General features: G+C 37.6%; 1 long non-coding RNA gene across 1 annotated transcript in view; it reads left to right on the top strand.

Annotated features, from left to right (window-relative positions):
• The first annotated feature begins 11424 nt into the window (after nucleotides 1–11424).
• The window catches only part of LOC141969834 (uncharacterized), a 45008-nt gene continuing 32373 nt past the window's right edge, over nucleotides 11425–24059 (top strand). Inside the window, exons 1-2 of the long non-coding RNA XR_012635103.1 lie at nucleotides 11425–11465; nucleotides 15332–15488. This is a non-coding gene — a long non-coding RNA (uncharacterized LOC141969834). The remainder of the gene's footprint in view (nucleotides 11466–15331; nucleotides 15489–24059) is intronic.

Genomic DNA, 24059 nt, shown 5'->3' with positions numbered 1-24059 from the left:
CTGATGGGTCAGGTTTTTTTTCTCAGTGATTTTTTCCTCTCTAAAATTCACCCTATGGTGAATAAAGGAGTAAACAAGAGGCTGACCCTTTTAGTGTGAGGAATAGGAGAGGAAGCAGTGAGTCAGTTCTTTCTTATTTTACATACCACAATTACTTAGGACCTTTGTGAGCTAAATCCTGACCTGTAGCATATTACATCTCCACGAAAAGAGCAGGGAAAAGGAGTTTTTGTCCTGAATAAAGCTAGTTTGTACCACACAACAGCACTGTAGAGGGCTGTAGCTTTAAAAGCTAAACTGTTCTGACAGATGGACTATATTATACCTTATAGGTACATAATTTTTCTTTGTAAATGGCTTCCTTTTGACCCCAAGTTCAGCACAATAATGTATTAATGCCCCTGCACCCTCGGCCTATTTTCTGAATTAGTATTTGTATTAAAATAAAAGCTATTCCCAGTTATTTTATTTTTACCTTCTCTTCCTCCTCTTTCATTTACTCAGATACTAGCTAATGCAGTAATGACTCAGGTGATAACTTAGGACTAGGTTAGTGATGCTGTTTCCCACTCCACCTCAGTCTCTAGCCTCTGTAGACCAAGTTACAGTACATCATCAATTGCACAATGTAGCAGGATAGCAGATTTCAGGATGTGAATAATAATATGATTCAAGGTCTCTTGAACCCTCTGTAATTACTTCTATTAAAGATGACCTGGTTCTTAATTAGCAGGTCATTTGGAATTGGCACATACAGTTAGGTTACACTTCATATAAGATACTCTTCTGTAAGTCCCTTAAACATTTTTCTTCCTTTTGAAAAAAGAAATTTGTGGCTGTATTTAATCAGGTATTGGTTGGCAGTTAGTTCTGAGGAGGCTGTGAAAATAATTGTACTGCACAAAGCCCCACAGTCTTTGAAAAAGCAAAGTATATTTTCTCATGAGGTGATAACTTTGATGTCATAATTATGATCATCTAACTAGAAGTGGACAGCAGGGAGAAGCCAGGCTCCAGCTGTGCCTGCAAGCTGGTGCTGATACATACCTACCAGCTGCCCAGGAATGAAGTTCTACAAACACTTTCTGTCACTGTTGCACAGACCTTGCTCCAAGGTCTTTCAGGTTCCTCAGGGACATGGCTACTGCTGTTGTTCAAAAAGATCCAAGTATTAATAAAGTGAGTGACCAAACTAATTGCCTAGAGCCCATAAAATGTTGCTGAATCCAGCAGTGTTTAGCAAATACTCAGCATTCTTAGGCATCTTCATCTTCTTGTCTCATGAGTTTAACTCTCTGAGATGTGAAGTTCATTTTAAATTTTTCCTCCTTTAAGAAGCTAATGAATTATAAGGCATAATCTGAGAGTGTTTTACCTTAAAATGTCTGTAATTCCCAATTAAAATGTTCTATTCAGGGTATGAAAAAAAAAAAATTCCACTCTCTGAACTGCCTACACTAAGCCCCATAGCACTTGGTGATCCTCTGGTAATGCCTCTCTATGAAAGGATCTGGAGTCTCAGGGGATTACTAGAGTGGTTTGAGACTCATCAGAAATGTCCCCCTAGTTCAAGCATAGTTTATACAGCACTAGCCTTTAAATGTGACACTATCTAGTTACACAGACGGTTGGGTGTTCTGGAAACCACAGAACAGACCTGCTCCTATCACCTGGCCCTGGCAAGCAGTGGGGAAAAGTCTTCACTTCGGTAATTTGGATCTCTGAACTCAGCCAGCGATTAGAAAACTAAATTTTGCCAAATGCTGGAGTTAAAATCACAAACTAATAGAAGCCAAGTTTCTGTGAAATAAGTAAACCTGCCAGAAAGATATGACTTGGAAAACTAGGCTGGAAGCACATGCTGTTCTTTGGTTCTGCTCTGGGGTTTCTTTGGGTTTTCTGGCCTTTCTTTAATTCTTTCTTTTTCCAGTGCAAACAATTCAGATTGTTTAGATCATGCATATATAATACATGTTAATATTATAGTCTTGTATATAAAAGGTTAGTGTGGTATTGTGGGAATATTTTTGCACAATTTTCATCATTGCCAGTATACATCAAAAAATCAGTTTCTTTTAGTTTGGAAGTAATAAGTCCAATGTGTATATGACATATTGGTCTTCCATCTAAACTCAGCATGTGCGTTTGGTTGCCATGTGTTAGAGAAGCTGCTTTGTGACTAGAGCCTCATGTAGGGCAATATCTTAAGTCTGAGAAGACTTCACAGCACAGTTCAGCAAGTCTTTACTTGTTTAGTCAAACTTAAGTTAGAATTGTAAAATGGTTTTGATTAGCTCCCGATGCTTTTAGATACTCTTGCGAATCAGTAGATGTGGTGTAAGTTTAGAAAAGGCTCAAGGAATCTTATCCATTTGCCAGTATATATATTTTGTCTTAATTTGGTCCCTGATTTCAGAGACACATTTCTAGGCCAATACTCAGAGTACTAACATTGTTCAAGCAGTCAACTCTATGGTTTTAGATCTCAAAGGTGTGATTAAATATCCTAAAAAATAACTTAACTAGACCTGCTATGATGCCAAGGCCAACAGCTTCATTTTGAATGTACAGGTACTTGTAGTTGGAAAGAAAACAAAGAAATTGTTTCAGATTTGCAATGCCTTTGTGCTCAGTCAGGTGTGAAAGAAATTGAAAAGAAAAAAAAAAAAAGAACTATGCAAACCCCTCTCCCCACAAAATTTCACACACTCATTGCCTCATGAATGTCACATGGGTCTCTGCTCCAGCATCACAACTTTGCTCACCCGTGGGTTGTTTGTTGCATTTTTCAGTTTGTTTCACTTTATATCGTTTCTGGCTGAGAGGCCACCGTTATAGGCTTGACCTGAATACTGGAGTTATGAAGAAGAAAAAAGTCACCCTGATGGAGAATAGATAGTGACAAAGACTTTATTCTCCTGTCCACACCATCAGCTGAGAGGGACCTGCTATCAGCAGTAACTGAGCCTTGAATCGCACATTTTCAATGCTGCAGGCGGGAGATGGTCTTGAGTTACAAAGCTAAGTCTCACATCAATTAAAGTCTGTGTGCACAGCAGCTGCATTCAGAAAGGTGGAAGAGATTTAATCTTCACCTTTCACCTTGGGTCAAAATACAAGGTTACCAAGACAGACTGTTATTAAAAATGTACTGTTTATGCCAACTTAATGTTAAAAGTTTGCTGTTATTACGAAAGCACTTTATTACTTTCTCCCTTTGTTAAGCAAACTTGCTGTTAAATAATCAAGGAAGTAATGAAACAGTTGAAAGGAACAAATAAATATTTATGCTGGGCTTCCAAAGTCTGTAGCAGTTTCAGTCTTTCTTCACGATAAAAATTAGGGAATTATTCTCTACTGCATCTTGCTGGTGAGGAGGTGAATTATTCTGGTTGAGTATAAAGAAGCTCCCAGGACTGAACATTGAAGGTGTACTTAGCTTGATTGGATATAAAGAGGGAGTAAGATTTTATTTTAGTACAAATAATCATTTAAGAAAGAAACCCTGTATGAAGCACTAACTTCCTACCTACAACTCAGAAATCGTAAGTCCAAATTCAGCTCACCGCTGAAGTCTTTGGGCATCTCCTATTGTTTTTCAGAGGAAGCTGAATAAAGCCCAAAGGGGAACATGTTGATCAGTGTTTCCAGGATGCATTAAAGATAAACAAGGTGTAATTGATCACATCGGTATCTCACTGCTGTTTAGATGTTGTCCATGTTTCGAATTTGAAGCGAAACATCTTCATATTCAAATAAGAAAATTCCTATAATCTTTGTGTCTCTTTGTGCATCTAAGTGAAGAAATTTCCCCAGAGAGATAAATATAGATATTTTCTGTGGCTTTATACAGCCTACTTTCCTAAGTTTTGTGGAGAAATATTTGAACGAATAGATACGCATTCTAAAGATGGAGTTAAAACCTGCGTTTCATACGGGTGAAGGTCTGCAGCTGCTAAAGTCAAAGAAACTTTGTCGCTGATTTGGAAGGGTATGAATGAACTGCCTGTGAACAAGGGAAAGTCTTACTATCATTAATTTATAGAAATTTTGTCATTCCACTTTTACATCAGTAACCTCAGGTAGAGTAAAGCTGTCAGAATAGAAAAAGCAAGCTGTGCTAGTAGCAACTCTTACTCTTTAAGTTTGGGATGACAACGCAGCCAAGAAAGCTGAATTTAGAGTAGGAATTTTCATCTAACATAGGAGTTAAAGATGCAATTTGGAGTGTCTGTACTGGGTTCAGCAGCACTTACACTGCGATTGTGTCCTTTCAAAAAAGTGGTTCTGACTATGCATTAGTCCTCTGTACAGAGAGTGTATACTTCATTACATGTGCATTGAGTTATAACTGAATATGACTTCTTAATATATTCCAGATATGTTAAGCAACAACTGAAGAAGTATGTGAAGCATGTTCTAGTTTTTGTTTTAAAACACATGTATTTTATTTATAATGTGGAAACTGTACAGTCATCACAATAGTTACTCTCTGACATTTAGCTTGTTTATTAAAAAACAATACCTTTATTAAAATTGCAACAGTATTTTCAATTCATTTGCTATTTAAACAATTATCTTAGACTACTTAGACATTGAATAATACAAAGTGATACTGATCATCACTTGCACATTAAAAAATATTCTGCTCCCTGTTTCCAGGTCTGGAATAAGTCACAGAGGGCTTAGATCCCTTGTATCATATGATGACTTTCATTCAAATAAATAGAAATCTTCTTGCATGTATGGTGTCTAAATGAAGTTTAAAAAAAAATGAACTGAATGTAACTGTTAAATCACCTACCATGTAAAAACCTTAAAGGTTTTAAAGCCCTGAATATATCTTTTACTAATCAAAAGTCACTATGTAGTCCTTGTGGCTGATGTCAATTCTCAGTGTCAGGTAGATGGAACAAGCTTTCTCAATCCTGTGTTGACACAATGACAGGGAACCAAAACTTCCCTCTTGGTCTATGCAGTGCTGTTGCATTCAGCTTACAAAGCAGAAGGAGAAACTCAGTCTTGAAGACACAGCAGTCCCAATTTTGCAGAGACCTGAAGGCTGCCTGTCCTCCCAGCTTTGGCGCAGCGGCGCAGCTCTTCCCTACACCTCTCTCCGTATGTTTCCTCTTGGTTTCGCACAGGTACCAGGATTGCTTGCACGCAACCCTGTATAGGGCTGTTGCCCAAGTCACCTGAAATAATATCGGCAGTGCAGAATATAAACACATCACTGTGTACCACCTTATTAAACACAAATGTGGCTCTTCTGGGGGCCTTGTTATCTAAGATGTGCCTCACCTTCGTTTGCTCGGGTACCAGTGTCTGACAGAGATCTCTCTTGTACTGCATTAGTGCAGTGGTGGCAAAACCAGGCACAGCCTCAGGTAGGGGCTCTCTGTAGGGGCTGCGCAGATAGAGAGGGCAGAGGTTTTCCTCCAGTCCTGACCTCCTCAGGAGTTAAGGTCAGAAGGCCAGATTTTTTTTGTTTGCGCATGAAGTATGTTAAGTGCTAGACTTTGGAAGTCCTTAGCTAAGCTGATAATGCTTTGAAAAATTTACCACCTGAATTTATAAAGCTGAAAAGCTTTATAAAATTTGAAAATATAACCATTGCTACCTGTAATCAGTCTAGGAAGCCAAGGGTATTGCATACCAAAATGTCAGAACTAGTGGCAGAAATGCATTTAGCTGATGCATTTCTGGGTTTGAGTGGGATTTCCTTGGTGTTACTTTAATTTTAAGTGTCTCATCATCTGTGGTTAATATCTGTTTTGCTTCTGGTAAGGGACTTGATAAAAACTGGAGTAGTCTGACTGAATTTTTCCATCATTACAACTTTTATACAAATTTTCTGATTTTGATTAGGCTTCTGTTAGAACTTTTCTGTTCCAGGACAGAATTTCTGCCAAAAATAGAGAGGCTGACAGAGATTTTGGTAGTCTTTTATTTAACAGTGTTCCCTGAGTTGAGGGGTATTTAGTCCAAAGCAGACAGATGAGAGCTCTGAGCACCAGGATTTTAACTGGAACTGCATGGGTCTCTCCTGAATTTTTGTTTTTTGCATAAAACTTCAGAAAGCCTTATTTTTCATCCCAACAGGGAACAGGAAAATATTTTGCTTGAAAGCTGAAAAAGTTTTATGGTACAGAAACATCATTTCATATCTGTATGTAATACAGAATTGAGTTTGTCAGTGCAGTCTGAATTTTGTCTTTGATCTCTAAAAGAGAAAGGCAGCCCATGAAAATACTGCTGAACTAAAAGATCATAAACAGGCTTAAAATACCACATTCTGATAGAAGGTAAAATATTCTGATGGAGTGTATCCCACTAAATCCAGGGCCTAGAGAGTTTATCGGGGAGACTTATAGTGAAGTAAACAGACAATTTCAAAGCTCTGAAATTTGATTTTACTTTTTATCTAACCATTATCTGAATTTCTTTGCTGGATTTCTATTCTCATTATCTGATCTTTGGCATTTTGTTTTCCCAGAAGTATGGCAGAACAAATAATTTCTTGGCAAAGAACGTACACATCCAGTGGATTTCTCTGGAGATATCTTTTAATTTGATGAACACCTCAGATGTATCTTAGTCAATTCTTGCTTAGTAATAGATTGGCAGAGAGACAAGTAATGCTCTGCCTCTGCCGAAGCCCTGGAGAAACCTGTGCCAACCCTATTCCTTGCCACACCTGCAAGGCGGCTTTGAGGGCTCTCATCTTTTATAAAATCAATGTGAGCTTAGTTGCCTGGCTGCACCCTGCATGCAGGGCCCTGGAGCAGAAGATTGCTGTAGGACTGTAAAAGCTGGTGTAATCGGGGCATTTTCAGTACATGTTGACAAATTCTGGTAAGCCTAAATGCCTCCCTCTGCTGATCCTTAATGAACCCTATAGGAAGAGAGGTACCAGTACGGCAAATAAATTCTATGTATCTTAGCATGGATCTATTGCCATGAGAATGTAAGAAAAGTATGGCATAATTATCAAAAAAAAACGTAAGAGCACACACTGAATGTCTTACTGGCTCAGCAAGGAGCGATGTGGCTCTGAGTGACCTGAGATGGCTTAGTCGTTATCTGCCTTTTACTCTGATTTTATTAATGGAAAACTTGTTTTCCTCTCTGTGCACTACAAATAACCAGTCACCTAAAACGTTAAATAATGAAATTCAAATGTACTGAGTTAATCACTGGAAAAGTGCTTCATCTGAAAACTCCATGGGGGATCACATTTCAGAACACAAATGTCCTTGTACAGTATGCATTTCCTCTTTGGTTCACAGGTTTGCTCCTGCAGAGATTTAGAGTAATATTGAATTACTGCCTGAAGCCATGCCTGACTATCTTTTTCATTAATTACCTTCCATGGCTTTGGGACAGATTAACTGATAAATGTATGAATCCCTAGCGTAGTAACCTTTACTGTGTACTTAGAATAACTGATAGGCATGTAATCTCAGAATCTGCGAGAAACTTTTTTCTTTCTTCCAGTAGATTACTACTGTGCTCTTGCTATCTGAGTTGCCTATCCAGTTGCTGTATTGCCTTTGCTAAAAGATGCTCTAAAGCAACAGCTAGGACGTCTACAACAGTCCAAAAGGAAGAGTGGTATAGTTTTTCAGAATATATATGTTTCTTCTTTTCATATGTTAGTATGTAACTACATAATGCCCTGTCTTACCTTTACTGGGCAACAGATGCTTCAGAGTAGTCTAAGAAATGCAAATAAGGCAACCATTTTTCTGGTTTTTTGGTTGGTTGGTTGTTTTTTTTTTCTTTGGGGGAGGGTGTGTTCCTTTTTTTTTTTTTTTCCTTTAGCAAAATGGCTCAGAAACTGGTAATTCTGGAAGTGTATTCACACCCTCTTAAAAAAAAAAAAAAAAAAAAAAAAAAAAAAGCCTAGTTTCTGTTGCAGCTGGGTTTTATGTTTCTCTAACCTGCCCTTCAGCAAACTATCTGTTGCAAGTTATTTGACCACTCTACCTCCTTCTCCTCTGTGCAAACATTACTCATATTTTTCGAATTTTTAAATCCAGTGAGAAGTACTTCAGATACTTATTCTGCATATGGAGAGCTATTATCTTTTTTGCTTTGTTTCTTGTGGATATTCTTACTGCATAATCTAGCTAGTGATCTAGTTAGACAATATTACTGAACAGCAACCTTGCTAGGCTTGCTTGAAACTTCCCACATGTAATTCCAAAAGCTTTGCTTTAGGTCATCATTGTAAGTCAAAAGAACCACTTGATCACAACCAGAAGAAATTGAATAAAGTCAGGTATCAGTGTTATAAAACATATATACAGAGTGAACTGAACTAACGTTCTTGCATACTTGTTTTTAAGGCCTTTACATTGATGCATGCAATCAATTATTAATAGTATTTGATAGGATCATCTATTTTCCAGGAAATTATCTCAGATGGACAAATCTTTTCACTAATGCCATTATAGCAAGTCTATTTTCATTCACGGGATTTGATCTGAATTGGTTATCTATCCCTTTATGTTTCCCTGATAACCTGTTTCCATACCCACAGCATCTTTACCATAGAGCTGCTCTCACATGTGCAGGACCTTTTTTACAATTACTTTTGGCACGTGTAATCAAAAGGATGGTTTGGAAGAGCAAGAAAGAATGTGAAAGGCAGTTCAGGTAATGAAAGTGAAGAAAGAGGGAATTGCAGAACATTTTATTCCTCTGGTAAAGCAGTGCTTGAATGAGTCACAGTATTGCATACAAATAGGTAATTATGCAAATATAGGCATGGAGCAGAAGATCTCAGGGCAAAATTAATGGATGGGACTAAAAGAAGTTGGGCTTCAAGGATGGAATTTTTGAATACATTTGCTATTGATCTATTAAAAATAGCTTTTGGGTTCCCAGCCATGACAGATTTGATCTAAATCTAAGCTTTGCCTCAATTTTTCTCCACTTTTCCCACATAATCCTATGTCTCTTTCTGTTATTCCCGTATAGATTAAATAAAGTTTTTATAAGGTTGACTGAAAAAGAGGAGGGGTACTACTCAGTTAAAAACATTAAATATCCGGTCTTAATAATGTGGACGGAAAAGTATACTGGAAGAACAGGGAAAGCCAATTACACTTTCAAAGCTTTAAATATGAAAGAGAACTATGGGGAGGGTGGAGCAATCAGAGTCTTTTTGATTTGTTAATCTCCTTTGATACGGAATTTCCTTCAGTGGAAGATATTCAGAAAATTACAAACAAGGCTATGTAAGCCCAAAAAATATGAGAGTAGCATTGCTAGTCTGTCTATAGTTCCTTAGGGTGAAGAGAGTTTGCGTGCCCAAACAAGCAAGTCAGTTTTATAGCAACCTCTATCATCCTGAGCCTGAGCACTCCTATTGCTAAGCATCCATATAATTTATGCCTATAGGACTGCAATTCCTCAGGGTAATTTTTCTTCCATCTGTTCAGCTTGAATGGAGAACATTTGTTGAACAGTGTTTGGAGGGATGTTGGCAGTAAAATGCATGCCCACCCTGACGTTAGGCTAGTTAACTGGTCTTTCTAGGCACAAAGCTGACATTGTTAGATGGCACAGAGCTTGAACAAGTACAAATATGAGAGACCACATTTTCTTTTCTTATAAACTTGAGTATTCTTTCCTATTGTTCTTCTAAAAAGAGTTAAGATAACTAACTAAATACCCACTTAGAATAATTAGAAGTAGTTGAAGTCCACCTGTCAATTGTATGAAGTTAGATTAAGTCCAGTCTTTGCAGTCTGATACTTTTTCAGATTCAAGAAGCCAGAGCCATGTAAACATTGAAAGTAATTATGTCTCCTTCTCCTCCTTTTCTTCCCTTTTTTTTTTTTTTTTCTCCCCTTTTCTTTCTAATGCTATTTGTTACAGAAAAGAGTCAACTTGAGTTTCAGAGAGTCTGCCAAAAAGCCTCTGGCATTCCCTGGGGGATTGAATTTTACATTCTTCAGCAAACAATGTCTGTCTCCAGAAAGCAAGAGGAAAAACAGTATTTTTCTTTTTAATCTAATATCAATGTCTAAGCCTAACGGAGCTCTGATTTTTTTTTTTTATTTTTCAAGGCTGAGGAACATCTTGTGTTGATGTTAGTATGTGCCTTTTTAAGCTTCATTTGTTATCTTTAAGCAGCTGCTAAAGAGTAAACAAGATCTTTTTCTTTTCTGTGTTAAAAAAAGGCTCTTAACTTATCCAAAAGCTCCACTGCTATTGTGCTTATTGGGCTATGCTAACAGCAGCGAAAGAACGTTATTGAATACAGCAAATGTTTGGTTTATTTCAAAGCCTTTCTAAACTGTAAATCATCTGCATTTCTTTGCAGCATTCTCTTTTTCCTTGCTAGTAGAAAATTAAACGAAGACAGTTAGCCAGGAGATGGTAACTTAAGAAGTTATCTGTGATTTTTTTTTTTCAAGTATAATGAAGGAATTTCATATTTCTGACAGTGACTTTACATATAAAACTCATGTATGATCTAGAATTTTGAAAGTGATGTTGGGTGAGCATCTTAAAGGAGGTCTGATTTCTCAAAAAGCAGGAAGTACAAAACATTGTTCCTTTCAAGGTAAGTCAAGCCTTTTGGGGTTATTTATGTACAGAAGATATATATATTTCCCTCCCCATGTGTTATCCCAGCTCTATATTTCCCTGTCAGATCACAAAGACTTTCCAAAGATAAAAATTGAGTGATTTGGCATACAGACAGGAGCAGAAATGTGTGTATTTGTGTTTAGAGAGGGAGTGCAACAGGTGATTTTCAGAACTGAAACTGTTTACCATCTCCATTGATGTATACTCCATCTTCACCAAAATCATTGCTACCAGATAAGATTAGATTGCTAAAACCACTCCTTGAAGTTACAGGGTATATAAATCTTGTAATCCTCTTCAGACTCTCATAGGAAAACTTCACAACTAAGAAAACAATCTTGTTGCCAAATTATTCGTTACAGCTTTCCAGATTTTTTTTTATTTACTTTGTTTCATTTTACTTTTCTAACTTGAATTATGCTTGATATACAATTGAAAAGTAAAGATATTTGCTTAAAAAACCACGACACACACCCAAGTAAATGCACAAAATTGTACTTTAGGACTGAACTACAACTTACGCATCTCCTTTAGTTAGCAGCGTGTAAAGTGTGACTCAGGAGTCTTCTGGCAATTTAAGGCCAAGAAGTGGCTTGCTCAGCCTGGCATTATTTAAAACTGCCAAAGGACCGCACAGAGCTATGTGCAAGGATTTTCTGCCCTATCTGTTCGGCAGAGGTTTTTGGAACAGAAGGCGCTTCTGGTTGTCTCCTCTCTTCCAAGAGATTTGTTCAGAAAATTATTCTGTTTTGTTCTGTACCGGTTTTTATTCCACACGCCCCTCTGTGCTGTCTGACTATTTTCTGTAGGACGTTAGGTGCTGGTGTTCTCCGCTGCAGCTCTATCCCGTCCATGCGCATGTGGGTATCTGTTTTGGAATCAAGGGGTGTTCACATACTTGCTTTATATTTATGTTGGAGAATAAAAGGGTTATGTGCCTTATGCTGGAGCTAAAGGCAGTTTGCTTATGAAGCAAACTCCCTGGAGAAGCTTTGTTTCCTGCAGGTTACTAGAAGGTGATGGGGAAAAACATTACACCAGTTGCAAACCTCTTGGGGTCTCCCAGCTCTTGAAGAGGAGTGTGTGTGTGTGTATATGTATGTGTCTGGGGGGTAGGAAAGAATAAAACCTACTGGCAGGGTTTACTGCAGGAGCAAGAGGAAAGAAACCACTGTAGGGCTCAAATGAGCCTCCTGAATAGAGGTGTGATTTGTCACAGGATCTGCCCTTTGCTACTGAACTAACTTTTCTTTCTTTTGGTCATCTGAGATGTTTTCTGTGCTTAAACCTTCCTGGGTCCCTTCAAGTACCCTGCTGGAAACCCTGTGAGTTGAACTTGCTATATTTTTACTCAGTAGAACTTATTTAGTATGCATTAGGAGGGCAAAACAATATGTCCTAATGCAGTACTAGCTATTTTAAATATCAGAAATATAAGTGGACTTTTAAAATTTTAGCATGAATGTGTTGCATCATCAGGGATAAATTGTGCTGGGTGATGTTTTCTTTTTTTCCTAAAGTGATGCTTGTTTTTTTTTTCAGATAGCAAGACCTAGCCAAATGGAGATTGCTTGCTACTCAGAAGTGTAACAAATAGTACAGTTCTGTAATATTGCCTGTGTTGCAAACTGTTTACTGAGATGGATCATAATATATAACTATTGAGATGGATCACACTAAGCTAAATATCAAAACTACTAGCTCTGTAGATGTTTAAAAGGCCAATAACCACTGATTTTGTTCTACTCAGCCCATTTGCCATTTTAGAAATAGTTATGGGGAGCAGATGCCAAGCTATTCTGCACACAGCTGAGGACTCTGGTTTGGTCCTGCATGCCCTGGCTGAATCTTTACCACCTGCATTAGAGTCTCCTCAGATTTTATAACCTCAAGACAGTGCTGCAGAAACCAAGCAAGCTGAGTGATTGAACATGTAATTTTCTCCCCTCTGAGCCTCCGTGATTTCCTTTCACAGTAGAGGGCACTGTGCAGTTGGAGTTTGTCCTCTCAAGAAACTAAACTGCTGGTTTCTCGTAGGCGTAGAGATTCCAGGGCACTCTTCAAACTTACAATTTTAGCTCCACTCGACGCTCATGCCTAATTAAGGTAGTTATATTTTAGTTCAGCGCTTGCTTTGGTTTCTAATGGATCTTTTTCGACTCTTTGTCTCTGCTGCTGTGCATTGTTAAAGAGCTGAACTGTTTCATCACAGATATGACTATATTTTAGTGGTCAGCCAGTAGATTGCTGTACCGAGTATTTAGTTAAATGCTTTGTGGATCTTTCTGTATAAAAAGAGCTCCATTGAGACTAAGAGGATATTATTATTCATAATGTGGTGACTAGTTTCACACATGGCTGAAGCAAAATAAATCATCACTGTTTTTAACAAAACAGTGAGTAGACCTCTTGTTGACCACAGCATATTTGTGGTCAGCAAAGAAAGAGTCTTTTATAGCTATTAATATGCTGCCAAGGTGCTTTAGCTGAGATTTTTGCCCTAAGGGAGGTGGGCTTCCACTACCACATATTCGTGTTTCTCTGCTAAGCATGTTTCCAGAGCCCTACCCTTACAGAGTGATTTGATACAAAAATCCAGTACTGAAAAGAGAAGCTCCTTACTGAAAGAATTGATACAGATGAATATTGTCCAGATGTTGAACCTGATAAGAAAATGAACAATGCTCTTGATTGTTCAAGCAGTAATTTTCAGTTCTGGGAAGTCGTATACAAACTAACTGATATGTCAGCATTTCTGTTGTGCACACAAGCATAAAGCCTGAAGGATTGAAGTACGTCTGAGTGATACCAAGCATTACACTGATCCTCTAGTTGTTTATGTTTCCAGTTCTGTACAGTTAAACTTGAGTTCAAACAGCGTTTTGTAATTGGTCTGTTTATTACACAGTCAAGGGAATGTCATTGTTTGGGGATGCTGTCATCTTCTGATTTAGCACCTGTACAATGGTACCTGACTTCCCGAGAATGATTTGGGGCAAAACACAGACACTTCTTACGCTGAGAGTCCTGCTGAACAGACACTGATGGAGCCAGTGCTGGTTCTTCAGTGCTTTCTCCCATCACTCTGTAGAAGTTAATGTGAGCTGTTCAGACTGCATACGGCCATCTGCCTAACTGAAAGTCCCACCAGAAATTCTGAATGCTTTTCTAGTTAAAAAGCAGGAAGTTTGAACACATTGATATGCTGTCTAAAGGGTGCAAAAGAAATGTATTTTATAATAGGAACAGCAAGAAGAAAAGATCCAAAGTAATACATAAAGAAGAGTCATGGGTGGTATGAGAAGAAGGGAAGGAATATAAAATAGGAAAGCTGTTCTCTGTAGCATATCATTATGTAAACCAAAAGCAGAACCCTTATTTTAAAGGCTTACATTTGAACTTAAACATGTTTCTTGACATACTGTTTACAAAAGGCCCTATTCTGATCTCAACCCAGTGTAAAAAGAAACATGTCCACTGAACACAGTGAAAGCTCAGTGAATTTACGGGAGGGAAAACTTATGTGAAATAAGAAGGACAGTCATCGTATAAACTTATCTAAACCTTCTTGTAGCTCTTCAGATGAATTTTTAGAGCTGCATATCTGCAAACATGAAAAATGCAAATAGTTTATTAAAGACTTCTGGTGTATTTATAAATAGACTTAGATTATATTTGTAAGGCATAGAGTGCCCTCTCTGTGTTTACTTTGCTGTCCAGCTCAGTGTTTTCATGGGAAACAAATGGTTCCTGCCATCTCTAAACCACATTAAAAGCATCTACTGTCTGATGTTTTTAAAGATATTAAATTCTTCATGGCTGTTCATCTGACATATTCTGTATTCTGTCTATGCTATGCTCTGAGCTGGCCAGATACAATTCAGTTCAGAAATAACATGACTGAATCATCATCCCCACAAAGATGTATCCAGATTAGTGTACGTGATCTCCTTTTAGGACAATTGTAGTTTACAAAAAGGTTTCAAAGAGAAAATTTTCTGTCTAGGTAAATGCACATGTAGAAATACATTAAGTGCTTTAAAAAACTTCATGCTGCATCTGTGTCCTCTACAAGCGGTTATGTGCCTGGTGCCCAGCCATGGTATATAAGGTGGTTGATGATGCTGTTCTCTGATGACAGTTCTCTGGAGAAATAGAAACAGGGATTATCTGTTTAAAAAATGAAATTTGGCTGAAGGAATCAAATCAAACAGCTTTGATTTTCTGTCATCTGTGGCAAACATCCCCATTCAACAAATTGTAAAATAAAGCCTAGAAACTGTTTTTCTAAAGTTTCCTGGGATTCTGTCCATGCCTATATCTGTTGTAATGCCCACCATCTTATTAATCATCTTGGACCTTTTTCTTTTCAACATTAGTGATAAATACAAAGTGTTAAAAAGGTCTTGATGTTGTAGTGTTTAATAACACAGTTCCTGCTGAAGTAGTTTTGTAGGTTGCTATGGATCAGAAATTATAAATAGTAATAACAGGAGAGCAGATAACATTTTGATAATATTTTACTGTGGGGAAAATGACATCATCTTTGATGTTTCAATACCAACTTAATGTAAATGTTATTAACTTTGTGATTAAAAAATGAGAACATTTCGTGGCTTATAGTTTTTGTGTATAATTAGACCCAAACACCAGTTTGTGGCTTTATCTATCATGCTGCTTTCTCCTTGATTCTATATTAAAATGGAAGTTTTCTGAACTTTTGTAGAAGCTGCTGTACTTTTACTGAACAAGAAGGATGGTGTCTTAGGGAGAACCCTGAAGTTGTCTCCTGAGATTTGGATGGAGTTTCTATTGCAGGATCTCTGCTGTAGGACGAGCATTTTACACAGCTTTGTTCCTGGGTCGCTGCCTGCAAGATGAAGGTATTGCTTTTCAGTTTCATGAATGTTCTCTAGGTAAAAGACGTTTGTAATGGCTAAGTATTAAGGTTCTGTAATGGTCCAATGAATTTAGTAGGATTTCACTTCTCTTGCCTGCTTCTCAATGTTAAAATTTTAGAAATATGCATTAGTTCTTTCAGGGGAAAACAGTACAGAAAGTCTCTGAGTTGTTATGACAGTTATGAAACTTGCTCACCATAACTGAAAGTATCGTACAAGGGCCACTTAACTGAGCTGGGAAACTTTTGAAGTTTGCAAAACTCACTCCCATGTGCAAACAGTTTAATTCTCCCTCGGAGAACAGGGCTTTCTGCAGCAGTAATGCTGAACATCATCTTCCTCCTCCTCTCCTGCAGAGGCAGAGCATGCCATGTTGCTACTACTTTCTGCTTTAAGAAGTGAAAAGAAGTGTTGGCCACCAAGGCAATCTCATTTTATCAATAAAAGCAGGGTGAGAGGCCATGTTAGGATATTAACAAACCTGACCTTTCTGTTCATAGGTGCCAGGCTGCTCAAGCTAGACACAGATATTTTAGCTGGTATTTTTGTCTAGGCCAAGCTGTTCCTGAGAAGTAAAGCTTGTTTATGAAACCTCCACTAAAAGCAGGTGTTGCAGACATCCCATTAGTAACCTTTGACTTACCTTCCCCTTTGAAACTTTTCATCCCAAAGGACTGACATTTCAAAGCCCCCTCTTTTTTTGTGTCCCTCTAAGTTTGCATATTGTAAACATTTTTCTTCTCTGCTCTGATGGAACAGAGCCAAAAATCTGCACAATGGGGGAACTAGATGTTAATGAGCAGAGATTGTGGGAAAATGTGTACGGGGCTGCCCTGCCTGACCTGCATGATAATGCTACATTTAGCACATTCTTTTCCATTAGTGTAGCAGGCCTTGAAATGGTAGCAAACAACACATATTGTGAAGGTTTGTTTTAAAGAAAACTGCTTTCCTAGGAGAGTAGAAATAAAAAATTATTTATTGTGTATGGTTGGCAGATGGACAGCTAGCTGGCCCTGGAAATATTTATGCACAAACGCTCGTGTGAAATTATATATTCTTCTTCATGTTTTCAGTAAAATTGCTTTACATGAAAGTTTGAATTATGTAAAACACAAGTATTGCATACAGTCTCATACTGAATCAAGGAAGTTTGCAATTGCTCTATGGCATTTAGGGACTGATGAGAAGAAAAATGGCTATTAAGCCTGCTAGGACCAAAAAAATATTCTAGCAATCTGGCGTCTTCTAAATAGATTTTTTTTTTTTTACTCTAGCTGTGCTCACAACCCCTTTTTAATGTGTTTATGTCAGTGTAGTTTTGTTTGTACAAAATGCTCCTGAAAAATTAATTCTGGCTCCTCCTAGCCAAGTTTCATTTAATCATAAAACAAAATTTATGTCTCGACCATATGAAAATCATTAGGGGCAAAAGGACTCTGAGAACATAAACAACACCATGTGACTTAGACACCCAATTGCACAGCTTGAACCTATCAAGTGGTGAACATATTAAAATACTAAAGAGAACACTTACAGTCAGCATTTGGTGTGCAATGAGTAGGGAGAAATTTGTTTGCACAAAACTTCTGACTAACAAAGAGGAGTACTGAAGGAATTAATAACAAAAGACTGACTGTAGATAATTTCTGAGCAGAGAAAGGTATTAAATCCATTAAACAAGCTATTTCTTGCAAACTTTTTATCCAACTATTGTTTTAATTATACTTTTATGTGTCCAACTTTGCTCTTTCAGTTAAGGAAAGAGTAATTCATGTAGTAAAAATTGCATACAAATGTGAACTGTTTACAAATGACATTCCAGATCGTCATCGGGAAATGCTTATTTCTTCACAGTCAAAGATTCCTAAAGAGCTTTTCTATGGGGAAAGAGGCTTCCACTCATTACCTTAAAAACAACACTGTTATCTCCACTGTGGAGTGGATATGGGCTCTGAGCCATATTTTGCAAAGGACAAAGCAAATTCTTTAGCAGAACATCTGCTAGATAAGAGCAGCATTCCTTAGAATAGGTTTTCTGATGAAAGAGATGCCAAAGCCTTGATTCCAAAAGTACTTATATGCTAAAACAACTACTGTCTGTGCTAGTTCTGTTACGTGCTTTCAGGAACAATTTCAAACCCCAGCTAACACTGAAAATAATGGAGGTGGTTAACAGTATGCTGTGGTGGCTACACAAATCAATTTACATTTTACATAGTGAAAGAAAAGAATGCAGAAGTATTAATCCCATTTTCAGGAATCTTTAAAATGGCATGAGATTCATATATGACCAGCTGATAGGCAGTCTCTGCACCAATTATGAAATGGATTTATTTTCTCCACAAATAATGTCTTTGTGCCATGACCAGTCTGTGACTCCAGCCACTGTACCCTCAGAACTGCTCAGAACAGCTAAAGGGGGTGATAGTTGTTCTGCAGGTCCTGAAGTCTGTGCAGTAAGGGAGATGATTATGGACATTTGCTCACGCTGCCTGTCACACCACCAGGAAGGCCTTGCAGCAATGCACCGTTACTCTGTCATGCAAAAACAAACCATGGTATTGAGAAGGGAAACACTGCAAAGTGGACTGAGTACAAATTTATCATGTGGTCACAGAAGTCCCTTGCTAATAGCTCTGTTGGAGAGACCTTCCAGGACTGGAAGGCTCTGGCTAAGGATGAACCCTGGCTTCAGTAGAGTACATGGATGGTCTTGCTGTTCATTCTGGGGAAACCGTAATGATCCAGGTGGGTATCTGTTACCAAGCTGGGTAGTTTCCGTTCCCATTTTTCACTCTCTGCCTTCCACATCTGTTGCTTACAGCTCCAGGTTTCTGATGTCCCCTACTGCTTGCTGTGGTGACTACAGAACATCTCTGAATTGTCAAATATTTCTGCATAATGATTTGAACCAAACTTTGATACGTGTTTATGGCAAGCACCAACTTGGTAACCATGTCTAAGGAAGCACTGTGCTCTTTCATGGTTAAACTTTGGCTCATCTGCATTTCTCGTGGAGCTGTACATACCTCAAGTGCCTTCTGTTTGTTTGTCTTCCTCTTCATTGCACTTGAGAGATGTTGTGGTCTGTGTTTTGGGAACTGCCCTAAGTGAAAGATTTGGGGAGTTGCACTGTAGCTGGAAACGGGAAAGCAAGAACACAGGGTCTGTAGTGAAAGAAGAGGGATCAGGAGAGTTGCTTATTCTTTTCATCCTCCTTCACTCGCTGTTGGGTGCTGACTACTCTGTGGGTTTGATTTTAGTTTCTCAGCTGAAATTCTACAATTTGTAGACCTTTACATCACAGTTTATATATGATGATTGTGTCCCCACAAACAATGAGTGTGCCCAGCCCACCTCCTTGCTGAGGATTTATATTCTAGCAATTTTCTTCAGCTTCACTTTCAAAGCCCTACAGAAAGTATTTTTATAATTGCTTTTTCTTCATAAATTGGTTCCTTTACCTTCACTGTCTGAAATCCTCATATTCTGTGTGTGAATGCCATAAGAGATTGCCTCCAGTTTGGCCAATGCTCTTTACATTTGGCTTCTTCCAGTCAGTGCTAACTTCTTGAGCAATTACCATCAATCAGATTAAATATTTTAGGGGGATCATATCACATCTCAGACCTGGGTCTTTCCTCGACTGATTTTGTTGTGTGATAGAAGGTATTCATCCCACCGTGCTTTCCCACAAGCATTTGAATACTCATAATATTCAAACCTGGAAGAGTTAAGAAAGTTTTCAGCAACAGTGCCCCACCCACATCCATGCTCTTCTAAAGAGGTTAAAGGGAGAGTTACATTAAATGTATTTCAAGTTATTCGTGCTAAAACTTTCAGGACAACTTTAGTGTGTGAGGCGTATTCAGAAAAAGCATCCCTATTAAGAAAAGCATTTGAGCACAAGATAAAACACGATTCTGGATAGGAATTGACAAGCATGTGTTTAGCTGCTTTTCAATATAGGTCTTGACAGAGTTGATCTCACATCGTCTTTTTATTTCTTATTCTGCTGATAACAAGTGTCATCTTAACATTTGCAATAGATGCTTCACAAATATTTCTGTGATCCCTTGCTGATATATTGCCACCTCTAGATTTTTTAATATAATTCCCGTTTTACAAATTATGAGCTGAGTTACAGAGAATAACTTTCCCACTCTTACCAAAGAAAAATTGGGTTTGTGGAGTCCAGTCATCCTTATTTTCCTTATCACAGGATCTTCTTAAAAATGGAGGAGCTAATTTATTTTGAGACAGTGATGTTTCACAGAATGAATGCAGCTCTGCTCTCATGCTAAGAAATTTAAGCTTTTAAAAACCCACTTGCTGCCAAAAGACTCTTCTCTTTCAAGACTTTTCGCTACGGGTGACACTCTGTTTAAAGTCTTGTCCAGCTGTGCTTTATAAATACCTCTTAACTGATAAATGAATTATTTCCTTAAGATCTCCATATTGCCCTGCACAGTTTTACAGTAGACTTATTAGTTTGCCAAACTGGTTGTATTGTGTTTTTATATTTGGTAGTTATGCCCTGTATATTTTTAACTTTCTGGCATGATTTTGACCCAATTTGGTGAATTATTGTCAATCATCGTTACAAGATATAGGAAACAATACTAGAAAATAAGATCTTGCCATTTTTAATCTAACAAACCAGCTCTGTTGCTGATCTTGTCTGGCTGTCTAACAGATGGGCTAGTGTCCCATGAGAAGACAGCCACTTCCTTGCATAATAAACATAGAAGGAGAAGTTGTCTGCAAACCATTAGTGTATTGTAAAGTTAGATGCAATGTCTTGATATTGTCAGACTGGGTTCCTCAAGCACATTTCTTTGACATTCTGTCATAAGTCAGATACAAGACAGCGTTAAATCAAAATTAAAACTTTAAAAGGCTGCCAGCTGTTTAACTGTTCCCAACAAAAGAACACCAGTCAAAATATCCTCCATTTTCTAAATATTGATAATCAGCTAATAGACAATAAAGGATTGAGTAAGTTATTTGATGGAGACAAGATCATTCAGCCTACATGCCACATTCCCAGCATGCAGTGGAGATTCCTGTCTCCTTTTTCCATTTTACAAATAAGGACATTGGTTCTAACACTATTCTTGCTTGAAGTATAAGCTTGTTATTGTATAGTGGAAGCTTATGAAAGTCCTGACTGGTAATTACATTAGAATTGGGTTTTTTTGATGAGACATTTAAGGAAAATTGAAAGACCCACAGAAATCAAGGTGTTTTTCTTAAGAAGAGTATTTTCCCTTAAATCAAAAGGCAACACATATATACATAAGAGTCTGTGGCTGGTCAATTTTCACAAGAATGGTGACTGAAGTAAATGTAAGAGACAAGTGTTGTCATTTGCAGAGGAGAGAGTTTTTGTGGTGAAACAAATTTTCCACCTTTTAAAAAAAGCATTACTACGGTGTTCCAATATTAAACTAGAAGTTAGTTCTTTCTGGTTCTGCCAGAAAAAAAAAAAAAAAAAAAAATTACAGCACTCAAACTTTTTTTTTAACCAATTACTTATGGCAGTTTTGGCACAAAAAAAAAAAAAAAAAAAAGGAAAAAAAAAGATAATCAAATTCCAGATGTATAATGCTGTTTAAGCCTGTAGGACATGGAGCTGCTGAGCAATATGCTATACTTAGTTGCCCTGACAGGTCTTAAGACCTTCCCACTAAAATTCCATATTTAAGTTAGAGACAGAAATAAATGCAGTGATCTGAGAAAAAAAAAGAACACTCAGTCTGGATAGACTGAAATGATGATCCCTTTTTTATCCATCTTAAAACTAAGAAGGGCTTAAAGCTAGAATTAAAGCCTTTCACATATGTATTGCTAAAGACTTTTAAGGAACTACTGTAAACTGAAGGATTGACAAAATCCAAAGAAAAGTACAAGTAACACTGCAGACTTTTTATTTTACTTTTGTCATAGTTTTACAACTTGTATTTTTGTTTCTAGAACATGTTATAAATAGAGAAAACTTCAGGAGAAGATACACTGAAATTAGTTTGAGCCTCATGTCACTATTTTTATCTTCTCTGCCTTAGAGTGATGAAATGGGTCTAATTTGTCAAAATTATGTGGAAAATAAAAGAGGGATTTCTCAGAATGATCAGTCATGTCTGAGTTTTTATATCAGAATATGTGAATGAATATACAGTGTATTATATATGTCCTGAAATGTTTTGACTTTTTGGATTGGTAATTGTGTGTATGCAGTACTTTTTCCATCTGGTCTCTTCTTTCTTCACTGGAAAAATGTAAAGTTTTCTTAATTGCTAGATGGTAGAAAATACTACACATTTTCTAGTAGTATAAAGCCTGAAAATGCAACTTGACTTGTTCACTGCTTGTAACTCACGTTTTGTTTTACCCCATATGCCGCCTTCCTATTTCATTCTGAAGATGTAAGCAGCAAGTTACTAGATCATCATAAGCCAGATACAGTGTTTATGATGTTTATGTTAACTAGTGAATTCAAATGACCCAGAACTGCTATAGGAAACCTCTGTTTATCCTAGGTTCATGCTATAATTATCAGAAAGCTTATTTGAAAATATCCTCCAAATAATCTCCCATTTCTGTTGATTGCTCTCTATCTTGTCATTCTTAGGAAATGAAATGAATCCCACTTCTCTACAAAGGCTATGTAAAATGTACCAGTAATAATGCCACACTTATGAATAGCAATCTGTGTCATTAGGAACAAGTGTTTTACTTCACTGCTCATTCTTTATCATACAAAATCTAAGTATTTACAAAGGACCTTAGGACAGTTCTGTGGCGTATAAAACAGAGCAGGGGGCTTGAGGCAGGGTTTTGATGTTTTGAAGCAGCTTTCTAGTGTATTTGAAACAGTACAAAGAATAGTAACTTTTTCTTAATCCTGTCTTTGAATAAAACAGTGACATTTCAAAGGCTGCGACAGTTTTGAAAACATAATTAAGCTAAGCCCCTTTAACTTTGCATCATACTAATTCTGTGGGATCATATGTAACCAATGGTTAAAGCGAATAACTGGTTCAACATTTGTGCCTCTAGTTAGTAGGACCTTGGTTCATACTTTGAACCAAACCAACTCTGAGCATTCTTTTCCCTCACTCATCCCTGCTAGGAAGTTTTATGAAAAGCACAGGCAGCACAATGCATCAGCTCCTTTCAGTAGGGCTTTTTTGGTCCTGGAAAGAGTGAAAAGAACAAAAATATTCAGGCTCCTCTGTTCGTAATGAAGGTTGTGGCACTGCATTTTGTATCTGTTATTTTCTTCAGTAAGTTTGTATGCCTGATAGACTGGGAAAAATAGAGCTAGAATTCATAGATTTGTTCCAATTTGGCCATGAAACAACAGTTTAGTAAGACAAATAGCTTTGAAATAATATAATTGCAACATTTTTTGCATATCAATACGAAGAGTAATTCCTAGTACCAGAACATCTTTCAGTGCACCTCCTTGCAATGCTCAACAATACAGTTTGAGTCAGCCTTAAGAGCTGACAAATTACATTGCTTAAAAGTTTGTTCTGCATATTTGTTTCAATACTCAACTTTCTCCTTTTGTCCTTTGCTATTTGTAATCACTTATGTCAGAGGAAAATGATGACCTCCATCATGAAATCAGAAGAAAAACTGGCACTACTGATAATGCGATTACAATGTGGAATTAAAAGATCTGGCTAAAATGATTGAGGAGGAAAGCAAGGAAGATAAAATAAATCAAAATCAGTGAAGGAAACAGTTTTGCACAAATCTTTACAGTGCAGCCTAAGTCCATGAGAACTATGTGTATTCAATTTATATCAACAAATACAGTTGGGGCTCTGGTATCAGATACTGTGGTCCGACGTAATTGAATTACAGCAGAGATCTGCTCCATTTCTGGACTTCTGCGGCATCTGTCCTGGCATGTTGGGTAGCTGCAGTGACACTCAGTTCTGTAGCTGCTGATCGCACACCACTGCAGTGCGTGAAGTTTGAGAATCTGTTTGTCAGAAAACTCTTAGCAAAGGTGAGAGTTTGGGCTCACTGACTTAACTCCGTTGCTGTGGCAGACAACTGCATCACTGTGATCCTGTTTATAAATCTGATGTCCTTCCTCTAAAACCATGCAGCTTCTTGCCTTCACAGCCCTACTAGAAATCTGTACCAGAAGCATGCTGATATGACAGCTGCAAATTTTCTCCTAGATTTTGGCCACACTGATGGCTGTGCTGAACTCTTTGCTGCCAGTGCCACCTAGCACAGGTAAAATAATTGAGCAATTTTACTCAGCCTGCATTTTGCTAAATTAAGACACCAAGTTCCCTTAATTTTCTCTCGTAAGAGAGGCTACCCATTCCTCTTATCATATGAATGGTCCTTCTTTGTAGATTTTCCAGTCTTTTACCTTTCTTGAACGTCAGTGATGAGAATTTATATGCACAGCTTCAGGTGAATTAGTGCCAGGGCATGGTGCAATAGTTTCAGTAATTCCCTTTTCTACTTTGCCTGAAGCCTTGTGAGGTTACATTTGCCTTTTTAAGTGCCAGCTGTGAT

Source organism: Athene noctua, chromosome 1 (genome assembly GCF_965140245.1).
Source record: "Athene noctua chromosome 1, bAthNoc1.hap1.1, whole genome shotgun sequence".
NCBI classification, from domain to species: domain Eukaryota; kingdom Metazoa; phylum Chordata; class Aves; order Strigiformes; family Strigidae; genus Athene; species Athene noctua.
This window is presented reverse-complemented; position numbering and strand designations above follow the sequence as displayed.